At 46.9% G+C, this 18,734-nt stretch overlaps 1 non-coding gene across 1 annotated transcript; it reads left to right on the plus strand.

The window, feature by feature from the left end:
- Nucleotides 1-7,668: 7,668 nt before the first annotated feature.
- Nucleotides 7,669-7,832, plus strand: LOC118662357. Its single transcript, XR_004969733.1, has one exon. It is a non-coding gene; the product is annotated as a U1 spliceosomal RNA (small nuclear RNA).
- The last annotated feature ends 10,902 nt before the right edge of the window (nt 7,833-18,734 follow it).

An 18,734-nucleotide genomic window follows, 5' to 3' on the forward strand; every position in this document is an offset into this window, starting at 1 on the left:
AAATATTCTCTGCATTTGATAACGGCCATACCAGCACCCACCACACTCCCCTTACCACTTGATATGTGAAAGTGGAAGACATCTGAGTAGAAATTAAGAAAATTTGCATAGAAACCAAAGAGTTTCCTGGGAGAGAAGATACCAAGATGCTGCATATTTCTCTTGAGGTTCAGTGTTTGTATATCATCTTTGGTGGTTCTGTTGGTTCCAACTCAGATCAGAGAGGCAGTGAATTAGGGTGGTGGGAGCTTAGGCTCCAAACATGGGTTCTGGGGTTTTAATTTAGGTCCCACCACTTACTGTCCTACCTTCAGGTTAGTTAACGTCTGTGAACCTCAGTTTCCCACTCTGCAACATGGGAGAGATGGTAATAGTCATGAACCTCATAACGTTGTTAGGAATATAAAGGAGACAATTTATATCCAGCAGCTGTTACAGGCTCGACATGTAATAAACACTCAGTAAAACTTCTGGGTGCAAGGTGTGGCCATGTGACTAGCTCTAGATAATAGCATGTTGTGTGCCACTACTGCAGAGATGTAAAAATACTTGTTCTCTACCCTCTTATGTCCGGTGACGGAGACCTGTGAAGTGAACTGACAAAAGACAGATGAACAGGAGTGAAGGTTTATTTTGCATTCACACACCCGTCTCTCCCAAGAGCTACACAGAAAAGAACTGAAAACCCAAAGAAGTAGTTAGGCTTGAGAGCTTATATATCATTTTAACAAAGAAATTGTGGAGAAGTGACAAGACAAAGGCAAAGGGATCTGAGCTTCGAGGGGTGGGTAAGTGGTAGAAAGGTAAAGGTATGCAGGGAACTAATGGTAGATAATGGTAAGGTTGTTAGGAAAACTCAATGCCATCTCTAGTGATAAGTCGTTTCTGATGATTAAAAGTTGTTCTCTTTCTGGTACAGGAGAGGGGAGGGGAAAGGAAACGCCTTCAACATTTCTACCCAGAGCAATGCATGCCATGCTTCTAGGGAAGAGGGCAGACAGTCCCTCCTCTGCCTGCTGTTTCTCAGTTACCTTAGCTCAAAACAATCTTTATGCCAATGTAGCATATTTTGGGGTGACATATTCTGACCCCCTTCACTTCTGTGGATAAAAAAAAAAAAGGAATTCTATGGAAAGGAACCTCACAGAATGATCTGGTCATAAATTCCTAACTGGGCAGGTCATGGTGAGTAGACACACCCAGGGCCTATAACTTCTGTACTAATAAACTTGTCCTTGCCTGAAGCAAGCCCTGTCCATCCTTTCTGTGCTTTTTAGGTTAACACACCTTTGATATGTCCCCTTTCAGACCCCCCTTCCGAAGTATGAGAGCCCATCATCTTAACTATCCTGTAACGAGATCCCCGCCTTGCTTTCCCCCACCTTCAGGTGATCTTCCTTACATTCCCTCCTTTATCTCAAATGCATAAAGGAAACTGCAAACTGTCATTCTCAGAAGCATTTTTCTCAGTTTGTTGAGATCCTGCTTCCAGGTGTACCCTCTGTTTGGTTCAAATACCTATTTATAAAAACCCGCTACAGGTTTGGACATTCTGATGTCGACACATCTCAGCTGAAGCATTTAATTACAGCTGCAAGACCCTATAGAACTCTTTCCCTCTGACATGGGGACCATCAACTTTCTAGATTGTGGCTGCTCAGTCAGCTTGGGGTCCTGATTACTTATAATATAACTAGAGGCCCGATGCACAAAATCCGTGCAAGAGCCCGCTGCAGCTTTGTCCGGAAGGAAGGACGTCTGGTCTAATTAGCATATTACACTTTTATTATTATAGGTGGAGCCACCTCTGTGATCTACACAGAGCACGCAGCATGAACAAGTACGGAAATGAACCTTTATCATTTTACACCATTGAAATTTAGCAGATGTTTGTTACGACGGCATAACCTACACTATCCTGACTGATCCAGCACAACCACTACCTACCCGACTGCCAAGGGTAGCCCACCTTGAAGGAGGAGGGAATTGGGATTGCTGACTTGGGCTAGGACAGGGAGTAGGGATACTGTTTCTGAGCACAGTGTGTGGTTGAGACTGAAAACCCTCATCTTATTCAATAGACATTAGTTATCTATGGCTGCATAATAAATTATCCCCAAACTTGGTGGGCCACGGGCACAGACCACCACAGCATACTGTCAGTACTCAAAGCTGAATCTGCCACCTCGCCCAGCTCCTGGGACTTTCCTCTCTTTCCCTATTGAATTATATTCTACAGCACATGGAGTTTACACAAAATGTCAGGTGTAAGTCAAGTTGCTGTGAGAGTAAAGAAAAAATCTTACTGTGTCTCAATTCTTTGAAAAACACATGGGTAAGAGACCACCTTGAAAACAGGCACCTGAAGGTGTGGGCAGAGAGCATGAGCCAGGGGCAGGTCATGTTGGCACCCTTGTTTGGTGGGGTGACCTAGCACATGAAAATGCTGTCCCCTCTGGGTGACCTTTTATGCTCATCTGACCATCTGCCCACTGATGTTTTCATTGCCTCTCTCACACTGCTTCCCAAAGGTGTTTTCAACAGTCTTCATCATCATGTCAACACGTTATCTTAAAAACAATGATCAGGGAGAAGTCACTAGAGAAAGTGTTGTCCATTCCCTCCATCTTCCCTCTTAGCTACACCTGGGCCACCAAACACTGTCCCAGAAAATCCCAGCATGTATATGGGCAAGTTTAACAAAGGCCCTGATTTAATATATCAGAATTCGGGAGCTAGAAAGAGTTGCTGAACACCAGAGAAGATCATGCAAGATGCTACAGTAAGTGACTTAATAATACAAGGCTGACACTCCTCCTTCCCAAGGAAAAAGATGGCTATTTCATGGGGTTCCTCCTCTCCCCAATTCCAAGCACAAATAATTGCTTCAGGAAAAACAGACTGAAAACTGCGGGCATATTCTACTCCCAGATAGCATGCCATCACCCCAGGCAGTGTTTCCAATCAGGGTGTGAGCTAATGGAGATGACAGAGTTCTTCCCTGGAGACAGAGAAGTATCATTTGAAGAGAAATGGAACTGGGTGGGGAAGGGATGTAAAAATCAGCAGGCTGTTCCCCACTGGGTTAACAAAATAAGTTAAAGCCATCACTTCAAGGTTAAGGCAGGACACAGACGTGATGCTATAAACTCGGTGCCCCTTTAGGTACCAATGCATGGATCATAACAAGCCATGGCCTAGGTGGGAGGCACAGTGGATGCCCATCAATGTGAGGCTTGAAGGACTGACAGCTGGACAAATATGAAATGCAAGCCTTGCAACCAGGCACTGCCCTGGGTGATGTCTCATTAAAATGCATATCACAGATCATATGGCAGGGGCCAAAGAGTGAAAAACAGAGCAATGGCCAGCCTGGGAATAAGAAAGAAGGAGAGGAGGGAAGTTAGCATTAGCCAGGAACCATCCCCAGCTGCCCACTGGCTGCCGGGCCTTCAGTAACCTGACAGGCTCCTATCAAGGGCCATGGGGTCTCAAAACCATCCTGCTTCAAAGCCTGAGGACAGACCCATGACATAATGCTATGACACAGCAAAAACCTCCTCCCACTGTACCAGGCACTGTGCTATGTTCTCTGTGTATCCTCTCTTCCCTCCCCTCTTCCCTCTCTTTTAAGATATTTAGGTGTTTATTTTGTTCCAAACCTTTTGAGGATTTAATGTACCAGCTTCTGTGTATATTCCCTTCTGTCATTACTAGAGGCCCGGTGCACAAAAATTTGTGCACTTGGGAGGATACCTCAGCCCAGCCTGTGCCCTCTCACAGTCTGGGACCCTTCGGGGAATGACCACCTGCTGGCTTAGGCCTGCTCATCGGGGGATTGGGCCTAAGCTGGCAGTCAGACATCACTCTGGCAGCCCAGGAGCCCTCGGGGGATGTCCACTTGCCAGCGGGGAGCAGGCCTAACTGCAGTCGGACATCCTTAGCGCTGCTGAGGAAGCGGGAGAGGCTCCCACCACCACCGCTGTACTGGCAGCCGTCAGCCTGGCTTGTGGCTGAGCAGAGCTTCCCCTGTGGGAGCACACTGACCACCAGGGGGCAGCTCCTGCATTGAGCATCTGCCCCTGGTGGTCAGTGTGTGTCATAGTGAACAGTGATTCCTAGTCGCTCTGCTGTTAGGGTCAATTTGAATATTACCATTTTATTATATAGGATAAAGGCCTGGTACATGGGTGGGGGCTGGCTAGTTTGCCCTGAAGAGTGTCCCGGATCAGGGTGGGGGTCCCGCTGGGGTGCCTGGCCAGCCTGGGTGAGGGGCTGAGGGCTGTTTGCAGGCTGGCCATGGGCCCCAGCCACCCAAGCTCCCAGTGGAGGCTGGCTGGAAGCAGGTATCTGGGATTTATTTAACTTCTATAATTGAAACTTTGTTGCCTTTTGCAGAGGCCACAGCCGGCCAGAGCAGGCAGGAAGCTTGGCTTCCTTTATCACCGGAGCAACCAAGCCTCCTGCTTGCTCCAGCTCCATGGCTGCTGGCCGCCATCTTGGTTGAGTTAATTTGCATATAATCACTCTGATTGGCTGGTGGGTGTGGCTTGGGCATAGTGAAGTTATGGTCAATTAGCATCTTTGTCTTTTATTAGTGTAGATGGGAGGGATGAAGCCTGTGTAAGGCAGGCTTTATCCCTCCCACTTCACAGGTGCAGAAGCCTGAGGTCAGAATTTATAGACAGGTCCCAGACCACACAGGTGGTAAAGCTGGGGTTTGGACCCAGATATTTCCTGCTCCAAAGCTTATTTTTTTATCCCCAATGCTGCTTATTTGGTTCTTACAGTATCACAGCTGCCTGGGCCTTTCCCTACCACCTTCATGGCAGCTGGGCCAGGAACATCACACACAGGCTGCCACTCCCTTCCCACAGCCATTTGTCACTAGTGAATGAGCGTGGGTCCTGCTGAGCCAGGACTCCACTGCAGACCCTGCAGAGAGAATGTGCAAGCAGCTGCTGCCAATCCATCCGTGGGCTGAATGAGCAAACCAAGGGGACACCTTGGGTAGTTGGTGTATCAAGTAAAGGTGGCCAACAAACGCCAGTTTTCTGTTAGTGGAGACAGGAGTCCCCAGTAAGAAAAAGAAACTCCTCACCCCCTTTGTCACGTGTCCCCTCTGTCTATTCCCACAGCCAAATGGCCTGGATCAGGTGCTCCTCATCTCCCCTGAGCCACACCGTGGCCCTGTTAGTCCCAGCACATGTCTGAGCATGACTTTCTCCAGCTTAGAGTCCTTCAGGGGCTCCCTCGGCCCCAGGATAAGAGAATCTTCCACAGCAAGAAACCTCTTCCAAAGGCCTTCCCCTGCCTTGGCTTCCTGAAGAAGGCCCTATCAGCTCGCAGGATTCAGCCCAAGGCCATGGACAGGCACACACCAGGCTATTGACATTGATGACTTCTGAAGCTGAGACTATAAAGGGATCAGAGAGAAACTACCAACTGTGTACTTATTCAGCTCTGTTTGCTTTACTTGCTATAAATATATATATAATTTTTTAAATCCTCACCCAAGGATATACTTTTTCATTTTAGAGAGAGGGAAAGGGAGAGAGACAGGGAAACACTGATCACTGATGTGAGAGAGAACATTGATTGATTGCCTTCCATACATGCCCTGACCAGAGATTTAGCCCACAACCTTTTGGTATACGGGACGCCGCTCCAACCAACTGAGCCACACTGGCCAGGGCTATTTGCCATAAATATCTACCATGGTTTTAAAAGTTATGATAAAGTAAAAACAATAATCCTATATAATAAAAGCCTAATATGCTAAGTTCTGGTCGTCCGATCATCCGTTCAACCAATCAAAGCATAATATGCTAATGATATGCTAAGGATGCTCAACCACTCGCTATGGCGTACACTGACCACCAGGAGGCAGACACTTGGACCAGTAGGTTAGCTTGCTGCTGGGGTCCAGCTGATCAGGACTGAGTGAGACAGGCTGGATACACGCTGGAGCCCTCCTGCTGTCCCTCCCTGGCTAACCAACCTCCTGTGTCCCTCTCCAGCCACGATTGTGCACCGGTGAGGTCCCTCAGTCTGGCCTACACCCTCTCACAATCTGGGACCCCTTGGGGGATGTCGGAGAGCCAGTTTTGGCCTGATCCCTCAGGCCAGGCCAAGGGATCCCACTGGTGCACGAATTCGTGCACTGAGCCTCTAGTAAACATATAAAGGTAGAGACAGTGGTGTCTAATTTCAGATACCTCCTTCCTCCTCTGCCTGTGTGGGTGAGACCCAGCATCCAGAATTCTTTACTGAACCCCCACACCCTAGCTCTAAGACACTGGTTCTGATAAGAGGATTCCACTGAGAACAACCACACATGTGATTTGCCAGGAGCAGGCTCCTTTAAACCAGTGTCCTGAGTAATTATTAACAGGTGCTCCTCCTTCGCTCTCAAGCGTCCCAGTTTGAACAACATCGTCACCCAAGTTAGAGAGAGCCACCACCTACCCCTGCCTGCTTGCCCTGAGCCCACACTTAAACCTCCCATGCATTTGGTGCCAAGATCCAAGCACCTCCGGTCCTTCTCTGATGACTGCAGGTAACAGATTCCTCCACCTCTGAACCAGGGACCCACAGTCACAGAGTCCACAATGCTGCATGGATGGCTGTCACACTGATATAATAAAAGTAATAGTATCTCTGGTCTCTGTCCCTGGTTCCAGGCACAGACTCCTAAAACGCTTAAAATTTCCTAAGTGACAGGGGTGAGAGGAGCGCCTTTGGTTATTCATATTAAGCCTCTGTCAACTATGCCCAAGGGTATGCTAATGAGGCTACTCTTCCACGGGGCTGGTTGCCACAGGAAGAGCCAAGTGATAAATGTTCAGAACTTTCAGCCACACTCCCGGACCCCTAGGGCGGGGAGAGGGGGCCAGGGATTGAGTTATTCACCAAAGGCCAATGATTTGATCAATGGTGCCCAAGTAATGAAACCTCATTAAAAACCCTAAACCACAGGGATCAGAGAGCATCTGTGTTGGTGAACAAAACAAGGAGCTGGGAAGGTGCCATGCCCAGGGTGAGCATGTGGCACACCCAGAGTGGGATAAGAGCTCCAAGCACCTCTCCACATACCTTGCCCTATGTATCTCTTCCATGGGGGCTGTTCCCAGCTGTATCTTTTATAATAAACTGGTAATGGGTTTCCCTGAGTTCTGTGAGTCATTACAACAAATTATCAAAGCTGAGGCGGGCATCATGGGACCTTCAATTTACAGCAGGTTGGTCAGAGGTCCGTTCTTGTGACTGGCGTCTAAAGTGGGGGCAGTCTTGTGGGACTGAGCCCTTAACCTTTTGGTCTGTGCTAACGCAGGTAGTTAGTGTGAGAACTGAACTGTGGGAAACCCAGTCAGGGTCTGGAGACTTGGAAAATGGCTGGTGAGGAAAAACCTCCCACACATTTGGTATCAGAAGTATTGTGAGTTGAAAAATCTGTTTTTCTGTTAATGCCATCCTTAATTTACATGTCACTAGCCAGGGACTCCCTAAGGGCAAGGACTGCATCTTATTTACATCCTTCTATCCCGTGCTGACCTGGAATAGATTTGTGATGTGTTTGTTCAATGAATGAATGAACACACAAATGAATTAATAAATGAGAGTCACTGTGCTGGGCATCTCATAGACATATCTTACTTAAGGTCTGACACACTTACCCAGCAGAGGAGGTACCGTGATCATGAAAGTGGTTGTCCCAGGGCAAGGCTTATCCACTGTATTCCAGGTGTGCTGACCGCTACAATTTCCCCAAATGTTGGGCACTCAACTGCATAGTTTGTGGTAGTGGGAGGAAAAAAAGGTCTAGCCTTTTTCATCATCAAGATGAAAAAGGTTAGGCAGACTTCATTTAGGATGATTAGCATGAAATTTGGATAAAACATTGGGGAAATGGGTATAATGTAGGAAAAAATTACATTATAATTTTAAGACGTATATGTACACTAATCTATATATATAAAAGCCTAAGCTACTGTTCGACCATTCGACTGGTAGCTATGATGTGCACTGACCACCAGGGGGCAGACACTCTGACCAATAGGTTAGCTTGCTGCTGGGGTCCGGCCAATCGGGACTGGGTGAGACGGGCCGGACATGCCCTGGAGCCCTCCTGCAGTCCCTCCCTGGCCCTGATTGTGCACCAGTGAGGTCCCTTGCCTGTACTGCACCCTCTCACAATCCGGGACCCCTCGGGGGATGTTGGAGAGCCGCAGGCCAGGCTGAGGGACCCCACCAGTACACAAATCCTTGCACTGAGCCTCTAGTTTTAACCATAAAGACCATCCTATCTAATAATATACAAACATGGTAATTGACCATACCTTTGCTATACCTCCCATTGGATAATCAGCACGATATGCAAATTAACCACCAACAAAGATGGTGGTTAATTTGCATACGTAGGCTCCAAGCGGCAGAGGGAAGACTGAAGGCAAACCAAAGCAGCGAAGACGGAAGATTAAAGGCAGCTCCAGGCTGGAGCGAAGGACTGGGTCCCGGGTGCCGGAGGAAAACCTGTGCCAGCAGCCAGGAGAAGGGAAGGCCTATTGCATGAATCTCTTTGTGCAACAGGCCTCTAGTATGTATATATTATTACTAGAGGCCCGGTGCACAACATTCGTGCACTGGAGGGGAGGGGTGTCCCTCAGCCCAGACTGTGCCCTCTCACAGTCCAGGACCCCTCGGGGGATGTCCTCCTGCTAGCTTAGGCTCCCCAGGGATCAGGCCTAAGCCGGCAGGCAGATATCCCTCTTGCAGTGTGCGGTTCTCGCAGTCTAGAATCCCTCGCTCCTTACTGCCCACCTGCAGCAGAGGCAGGAGAGGCTCCCGCCACCACCACTGCACTCGCCAACTTGAGCCCAGCTTCTGGCTGAGCAGTGCTCCCCCTGTGAAAGCACACTGACCACCAGGGGGCAGCTCCTGTGTTGAGCATCTGCCCCCTGGTGGTCAGTGCACATCATAGCAACCAGTAGTTCTGCTGTTCGGTCGATTTGCATATTATCCTTTTATTATACAGGATTTTATGAGAACAAAAACCAAAAGGTAATATGCAAAGAAGGTAAAATAATGGGATTCTAGGTGTCTGTATTTGTAATTCTATTTTCCAAATAGTCTTTTATTTTTTTCACTACAGAAGAAGAAAAGGGAAACAGAACTTGGAAGCTGTCTTGGCCTAGTGGTCACTTGCAGGACAGGGAGACTCACACCACAGGGCCCCTCTTAAGGGCCTGGGGGACCCTCCAGGGCTGACCTGGCACTGGGACAGGGAGGCAGATGGAGACAAATCACTTTTCCATGTAAACCAGAGGCTTCCCGGGTCAACACAGCAAGACCTAAACCTCTAAGACATTGACTATTCTGCATGCTGCCAGGTCTGTGGACAGAGGTTTTAAAAAACAATGAGCTTCAACGGTTACTCTGCTTTGTCTTTTCTGAGAGCATCCAGGGCCTTCCCATCACCTGCAAGGAGCCTACTCAAGGTTAACAGGTATCAATCTAATAAATTGTGCAGCAAGCACCATTATTTTCTTCTTAGTCTATTTTACCTGCCATGCCTCCCAGGGAAGATTGGAAAATATGTGATAATTATAGATTGATAGAATGTGGGAGCAGGTTAGATATAAACCCATGTACTTGGCTTCCTCATTAGCCAGCTAAGCTGTGCTCAGTGGGATTCTTCTTTGCTCTTTAAGGAATTTCCTTGCTATAGAAATTGCCAGAACCTCACATGTACCGAGCCAAGGGGCGGGGGTGGGGGTGAGGGGAGGGAGGCTCTGAGGCACAACCTGAGTTACCCTCCTCACAAGACTCCCATCCAAATCCTGCGACTTCCACATGGACACACACGACTTTCCTGGCTGCCTGGTCCCCTACACCGTCTAATTTGGAAGTTAGTCAGCATGAAATGACTTACTAGGAAAGGGTCACTGGACCGTATTTGTCGGCACTCAAAAGAAATAAACGACCTTATCTTTTTTAAAAAATATTTTTTTTTATTGATTTTTTTACAGAGAGGAAGGGAGAGGGATAGAGAGTTAGAACCATCGATGAGAGAGAAACATCAATCAGCTGCCTCCTGCATACCCCCTACTGGGGATGTGCCCACAACCAAGGTACATGCCCTTGACCAGAATCGAACCTGGGACCCTTCAGTCTGCAGGCCGACGATCTATCCACTGAGCCAAACCGGTTAGAGCTAAACGACCTTTTTTTTAAGGAATGTAGCAAGCTGTGGGTTTAATAGTAGTTTTTCTCACAAACACTAATGATAATAGCTCCCAGCAAAGAAACCACGGGGAAATGGGAATGGCGCGTCCGGGAACTTCAATGCTCTTCATGTGATTTGTCTAGAATGTTTAGGCAAAGGGAGTGAGGGAGGAGACCTCACGTCAGGCACTGGGTGAAGGGCAGCGTGGAAAGCAGGTGGTGTCCCACAGTGCTTTGGGGCTGCTGCCTGGGTGATCTAAATGGATGATCTAATGGGTGATCATTGTGGGTGATCTAAATGGATCCTAGGTCTAAAAGAAATGGGAGGAGGCCACATAATCCACATTTTGAGGGTGAAACAGGCTAGTGAGCCAGGACAAGCAGAATAGGGAAACTGAGACAGTTAAACAGCCAACCAGTTTGCGGCTAGCTGGAAAATTGCAAAATCCTACCTTCCCTAACCAAGGACACTCAAGAGTAAATGGTTACACTTCTCCCCAGCCAGAAGATAAATAGCTTACATAACCCTACTCATGGAGACATAGCAGAAATCCAATTAGTGCCATTTGCCAACCACACCCAAGGACCAAGGAAGTTAAGGGAGTACATATCATTTTGGCTCTTCAGCATAAAACTGATGAATATTCTATTGAGATCCTCCCCAAGACCTGCCCTAAACTCCCAGCCTTTCAAATCCTCAAAACGAAAGTCGAAAGTCGAAAGTCGTAGCTCTCAGGCTCCCTCCCAGAAGCACACCCAGGCCTTTCCCTTCCACCTCTCCTTCCCCCACAGGCTGGGTCCTAAACTCTAAGGGACCCATGCGACTTGCAACCAGGAAGCAATGGGTAGCCGCAGCTCCTCCCGGGCTAACCCCTGCACCTCTCCTTAAGGCCCCCTTTCTCTGACTTCCTCTCCGGTTGCTTCTTCTGCCCTAGGCCCTTCCTTGTGTCACTGTCCCAGCTTTATTAAACAGACTCTAAAAATCACCTCGACTTCGTATTGTGAAATCTTTCCTGCACGAAGTCAAGAACCCACATACTACCAGCGGGCCCAAGGCAGACCCCCTCGGGCCAGGTCCCCTTTCCCATAACAAGGGTGCAACCAGACTGTTGCAAGGTGGTCCTGTCACACAGCAATTCCAATGAGCATGATGGCACCCAATTCCAGCTGGGGCCCAACTCTCCCAGCCCTGACCCCAGCTCCCCTGTGGAACTGTGATAAGCAGCCGGTGGCTGAAGTCATGAAACCCGGGTTCTCCTGCCAGCTGTGCTGCAGGACTAACAAGCTGCTCTTCCACAGGACTTGCCTCTCTGTCCCCTTTCTTATCAGAAAATAGAGAGCAGGGAGAGAGCTGTGACCATCCACCGCATATGTGAAAAGAACCCACCAAAACCAGCCTGGTCTGGCCTGTCTGCGTCGTTCTTTTTTCAAAAGATATCTCAGGTTGGCTGAGCCAAACAACTGCCAGGCAACCTGAAAAGGGCACAAGGAAACAGAACTTGCCCTTGAAGGTGAGATCTGCCGATTAAAATGCAAGCCCAGAAATCATCCTCTAACTTATGAAATACAGCCTTCCCCTTACAGAAGAGCAGCACGCAGCCTATGTAACTCAGCAATAAAGTAATTAGGGAGGCATGCTCCCTCTAAAATGAAACCACCAGTGCTGTAGCATCCAGTTAAATTTAATTACCGCCTAATTTCCTTTACAATAGATGACCTAGTTTTTGGACAATATTCTCAGACAAGAGATTACGTGTGGGTGTAAAACCCTGCCCTCTCTAGAGAAGCAGAGAGACCATTCACAGGCTCACCTAATCCATCCAGATATAAATGTATGAAGGAGAGTGGATAAGATAACAGCCCCACTGAAGAAACACGCTCTGTTCTCACACAGAGGTCAAAGCAATTCCATGGAGACTTGGGAGCTGTTTGTCAGACTTGCTGCCCGCTTCCAGAGGGCAGCCTGGGACATTTAGATGAAGAGCTGGCCTGTGCATCTGCCCCATCAGCTGTTACCTGTGCAGACTTGACCCACACCCCCAGCTCCCAGGCTCCAGGACTAGGATGGGGCATTAGCACAGAGCAATCCCACACTGTGGGGGCTACAGAGACTCTTAGAAAGTCCTGAGTCTGGCGGGAAAGGAGGGAGGGGGGCCCACGGATGCTCAGGCTTGCTGTCCCTTCTCACAAAGTCATCTCAGGCTGAGCTGAGCTCAATGGATGGTGATGTGTGAATGACAATGAATGGTGACATGAACAATGAATGAGTGACACCCCAATCTCAGGCAGCCAGAACCAAGGACAAAGTCAAATGCTTCTTCATTCAATTTTCTCCATAATTAAAAGTGGGACACAAATAGCATGGGGAGACGTAAATATCTGACCCTAAAGAGCTAAGAGTCTAGGAGGGAAATACGCAAACAGACAATTACAAAGGAGTGTAATTAATTCTACGGCAGGAGAGTACAGCATATTACAGGTGGGAAGGGAGTAGGGAGAGGAAGTGGAGAAGGGGAATCAGCATGACTTCCCAGAGCTCAGGACCTTGAAGCTGGATCTAAAATACAGGAAGGAAATAAGAGGTGTACAGGGTAAGGGGTGGAGTGGGAGAGTCTGGATGCCCAGGCAAAGATGTTGGCAAGTACAAATGCCTACGGGCAGAGAGAGGAAGCAGCATCTTGAGGACAGGCATGGGGATCTGTGGGGGACTGGTTGTGGGACAGATGAGGAGCTGACAAGCCAAGGCCAGTGGGTGCAGACTGTGGTGGGGGCACCCCATCCTGCAGCTTTGGGGTGACACTGAAAGGTGTTAGGTAGGCCAGTGACCAGTCCAGATGTGTGTTTTTAGAACAATTGCACTGAAATGGTATGATGTTTTGGGAATTACAAAATACAAAAATTAGCTACTCAAGCCAATTATAGAACCAAAAAGGGGGATTGGTACAAAAAAATAGTGAGCTGTTGATAATGGTTGAAGGCAGGTGGCAGGTATATAGAGGTTCACTATGCTATTCACTCTACTTTCACCTCGGTTTGAGGTTTTCCATAGTAGAACTATTTTCATCTTATTGGATGAACTATTATTAAAATATCGCCAAAACCGGTTTGGCTCAGTGGATAGAGCGTCGGCCTGCGGACTGAGAGGTCCCAGGTTCGATTCCGGTCAAGGGCATGTACCTGGGTTGAGGGCATATTCCCAGTAGGAGATGTGCAGGAGGCAGCTGATCGATGATTCTCTCTCATCGATGTTTCTAACTCTCTATCTCTCTCCCTTCCTCTCTGTAAAAAATCAATAAAATATATTTTTTTAAAAAAATAAAATAAAATATCAGAAGCATTTATGTTAAATTCTTTAAAAATGTTATTTATCCTAATTTATTAGCCAAAAATAAGTGGGAGTGTGCTTGGATATTTTTTTCTACATTTAAAAAATATCATTGGGCCCGACCGGCATGGCTCAGTGGTTGAACTTCAGCCTATGAAACAGAAAGTCATGGTTTGATTCCTGGTCAGGGCACATGCCTGGTTAGGGGCTGCATCCCCGGTGTGGGGCATGCAGGAGGCAGCCAATCAATGATTCTCTCTCACCATTGATGTTTCTATCTCTCTCTCCCTCTCACTTTCTCTCTGAAATCAATAAAAATATATGTTAAAAAATATATATCACTGGGCTGCTGAATGGAGAGTAAATTGAAAGGAAGGAGAAAGGAGGCCATTAGGAGGCTGAGCAGGGCCCCAGGATGGTGGTGGCCTGCATTGACACAGGAGTGCAGGAGATAAAGGGGTGTGTTTAAAGTGAGCAGGAGGTAAAATGGCCAGTGTTTGACTCAGCATAAATGAATTATGCATTCAGTCACTCCCTCTGTAAAGATTCAGGGCCACCAGCTCTGTCCACAGGACAGCCAGGGACTGGGGGAGGATGAAAAGGCAGGTCATGCCTGAGGCCAGACCTCAGCACAGTAATCTCTGAGAGCAATACGATGAGATAAGCTAAAAGGGCAAAACCAGTTTTGAAAGTAAAAAGTAAAAGCCATAAGTAAACGTTAGTTTAAAGCATGCTGGAATGAATACCAGTAAAATCGAAAAATGCTGCAAAATAAATTTGATGAGTTGAACAGTGCACACTTAAAATGTTAGAACTATAAAAGATAAAATAAACAGATTACATCATAAAAAATAGGTAATACAATAAAAACTACAGATGAAAAAGCAGAAGTAAATAATATAAGCTAATGGAACATATTAAGAAGATTAAATAGTAAAATAAAATTATTGAGGCTACATAAATTTTGTAAAAGCACATCCTAACTAAAGGGTAACAGGAGAAATACAGGCGGCTATGAAGACACCAGCACACAAGTGAGCTGCCGGGGCCACCTGGTCAACCTCACTCTGTCACCACTGTGAAGCATTCTGTGCCCAGCCATACCAAGAACTTGCCGGTCCCCAAATTTACCATGTTTCCTTTAAAGGACTCAATTATCCAACAGGGATGAATTCCACAGCAGAGGCCCCACCCCCATGGTGGCTTCTTATGGCTTGCCTCCCATTGGAGGTCCCTGGAACTCTTGTCTTTCATGTGGACATTGTCAGCTTTCCCCAAAAGGCACATAGGTAACAGCAGAGCTGCCTCCCACCCCCCCCTCCCCCATAGAATCCACTGCAATATGCAAGGAAGGAAACATCAGGGCCATTGCATGACCTCAAAGAGGGAGCCTCCCACACCCCTGACTAAGGGGGGCCAATAAAGGAGGCTTTGAGCCAAGGCTTCAAGGGTGGCGAGGCTGCATGGATGGAGGGAGAACAGGACAGGATTCCTGGTAAGGAAACAGGGTATGAGCTAACATACAGAGAGACCATTTCAGCCCTCCATCACAAAGGCTGTCCTTCCCCCCAAGTGCAGTGTGGAGCACATTCCCTAAGCTCAATAGTGGGAACTTCACAGGAGCTGCTGAAAAGCCATAAGGCAGGGCCACTGATCCTGTAACGAGATCACATCTTTCTCCATGATGCAGAGACCAGCTCCTGGGCGTTCAGCATGCTCTCCAGCCCCCAGCTCCATGGGCAGCCCTGCATTTGCATTTTGCACAGCTGTAAGTGTGAGAGGACATCACGCTCTATTCTCTGAGAGAACATAGCCATTCCAGCTGCCTCTTCCATGAGCTCCTCCCTGTGAAGCATTACACTCCTTAGCGAGGATTTGCCTAAGCCAGTGGTTCTCAACCTTGACTGCACGTAAGAATCACCTGGGAATCTTTTTAAAATCCTGATTTCTGGGCCTCATTCTCCGGAAATTCTGTTTCTTCGTTACTAATGTTGTGGCCCCACCCCATAACAAAGAAACAGAATTTCTGGAGGATAAGGCCCAGAAATCAGGATTTTAAAAAGATTCCCAGGTGAGTCTAATGTGCAGCCAAGGTTGAGAACCACTGGCCTAAGCTCTTGTACGAGCCAATGTTCAGTTGTCAGCCATTGGGATTATGTAAATCATTACACAAACTTATTACTACCAAGCCAATTGCTGGCCTTTTATTTTTTCAGTTCCAGGGAAAGCAGGGGCCTTCTTTGCCTAAACTTCACAGAAGACTTCAGGGGAGGTTCACCAGCTATTCAACCTTGCATTCATCTGGAAGAAGGTAGGATGAAATTCCTCCTGTGTGTTCCCAGAAATGCCAATAACACAGACACAGAGAGCAGAGTGAGTGTAGGACAGCCTTGCTATAACTGGATGTTTGTGTCCCACACCCCAATTCATACGTTGAGATTCTATCCTTCGGTGATGGTATCCTAAAGCACTCCTGCCACCACAATAGAGGGCCTCAATCCCATAGAACTGTAAGAGAAAGCTTTTTCTAAATGTTCATGAACCATAAGACTAATCACTTTTTGTCGGAGGCAGGACCAATTCAACTGAGGATTCCTACAGCTAGTGAACCACTGAGATAAACATTTATTTCAAATAATTTGCAAATCCTAAAATAATTGCAAATAATCATTTCTCTTCTTTTTATCCCATGGAGAAATCAGCAGAGGGTCAGGCATGTTTTCTCGTTAGACATTTGGGAGTCAGCTTATCATGATGCAGTGTTTGGGGCCAACTTCACCTGGGATGTCCCAGTGATGGGGAAAATAAGACATTTGGGGGGGGGGGGGGCTAGCAATCTGAATCTGTGCCAGTAACCTAATGGACATTCTTGATAGCCTATAATTAAGTCACTGCTGCTTTCTCCACAATCTGGTCTTGCAAGACCAGTTTACCTAATACTCCCATTTTACAGAGGCCATAAACCATGAACAATACACAACCCCTGGAGGGGGTTATCAGTGCTGGCACCAGGCCAGGTCTTTAGATGTGGTCTCACAGCCCCCATCCCAACACATGGGGCTTTATGCAAAGCCTGTGAAACGTACAGAAGTCCCATCCATATTTGGGGGACAAAGAAACCAAAGGGTATACTGTAAAGGGAGAGCTTCCTCCATATTGGTTTGCTCAGGATTTGGAGAGAAACAGGCTCCCCTGAGTCACTGTCCTAGTACATGCAAAACGTCTGAAAATAAGTGGGTTTTCCCTGTATCTCCAAGTATTCCTGTGTATTTTTCGGTCGCCTGGTAAATTCTGTAACACCAGCATGAAAGAGCGCCACAGACCTAGATTGCCTGCAGCTGTTTAGATCATCGGTAACCATATTTTCCCCTTGACTATATGTACATCCACTGAATTCATAGAGCTACATTCAAGTGTTTCAATTTCACCAACATTTACTGTCGGGGTCCAGCCCCAGCGGTCCAGGGGTTCCCAGAGGTATGGACACATCAAACATATGTAGAATATTTTTATGTGCAAGAAGGAACAACGCTGCATCTAGGAATGCTAACATGAGTAAGATCATAACATAGGAGCCAATGAGGCTAGAAGAACTGTGTATGAAGACAGTTTCCTACATATACTGGACCTTCAGCAAGTACCTAAGCACTGTAGTTGCTGCCTTCAAAAAAAACTTGCAAATGAGTAGATACATCTTGAACACTTTAAAAATCCTAAAAATGCATGTATAAAAGTATTCAAGGACCTTTCATTCACCTGGGGAGACAGTATCTAATATGGTTAAATGCGTAACCAGTGTGTAGTGTGATTAAAGTATTAAACCAAACAAGAAATAATACCTGATTGTACACAGTTGCCATGAAACTAAAAGGAACTTTAAGTGCAATATGCACAAATTCATAGGAGAAAGAGGTCACAACTGCTAAAAGTCCTTGTGTCCTCCACTCACTGACACATATATTTTAATTCAAAGGGAGGGAAATTACTCAAGTTTCTTGAATACTTACTCTTTTCAGGCTTTCTACAGACATGATTTTTACACTTGATCTCATTTCCCCTGCACAACTATATGAATTCAGAGTAACTGCATCATTTTAGAGATAAGGAAATGAAAGCAAGATCTAGTCGTTTACCTGCAGAGAGAGAACTATAACTAAGAGGTGAAGCTGGACTCATATCCCAGTCTCTCTGTCTCAAACCCTGTTCTTACACCAGACCACACGCCTCCCTGAAAACTTCTGGTGAGCAGTGGAAGAAGGCACTAATAGGCATGCCGTTATGCGGATAGTCAATATGTTAGCATGTTCAATATGAACACAGGTGCTGCCTGATCAGTATCAAACTGAGACGTTTTACTAAACAAGGTGTGTCCTATTTTATTTTCTACAGTCCCTGCAGGATTTTGATGCCAGTTTTAAATGTAGAAAACCCTGAGACAATTTACAGGACCAGTAGCTGAATGCAAAGGTGTTCCCATTTCTTGCATCAAGCCCCTTCAATACACTCCAAACCTATTTGCATTGTGCTCATATAAGTGACTGAAAAATGAGCATTTCCATTTGTTTGGATTAATCCTTTAAAGTGGTTGCTCAATGAGTATTTGATGTTGGGTGAGTAGGTGATGGTGATGATACCTCGAGTTGCTTTCTTTCAAGTCAAGACCCACTGGCTCTTTCCAATCAAACAGAATACACAGGTGTCCTATCAACAGCTAGAGAACACCTTGTAGTCATCAAGAAGCCGCTTATTTTGAAACTAGAGGCCCGATGCACGAAATTTGTGCAAGAGTAGGCCTTCCCCCAGCTGCCAGCACCAGCTTCCCTCTGGCACTCGGGACCCGGGCTTCCCTAGCAGCCCCAGCTTTGTCCAGAAGGTTGTCTAGAAGGACGTCTGGTTTAATTAGCATATTATACTTTTATTATTATAGATGCCAAACATTTTCTTTATAGCACTTTAGTCTCTGTTCAGGATGCCCTGTCCAGAGTATGGGATTTAGCAGTTCAACTGTTTTCTGTTATGTTATAACTAGAGGCCTGGTGAACAATTTCATGCACCAGTGGGGTCCCTCAGCCTGGCCTGCGGAATCAGGCCGAAAACAACTCTCCGACATCCCCCAAGGGGTCCCGGATTGCAAGAGAGTGTAGGCCAGCCCGAGGGACCCCACCGATGCACCATTGGGGCTGGG

Source organism: Myotis myotis, unplaced genomic scaffold (assembly GCF_014108235.1).
Source record: "Myotis myotis isolate mMyoMyo1 unplaced genomic scaffold, mMyoMyo1.p scaffold_m19_p_8, whole genome shotgun sequence".
Classification (NCBI taxonomy): Eukaryota; Metazoa; Chordata; class Mammalia; order Chiroptera; family Vespertilionidae; genus Myotis; species Myotis myotis.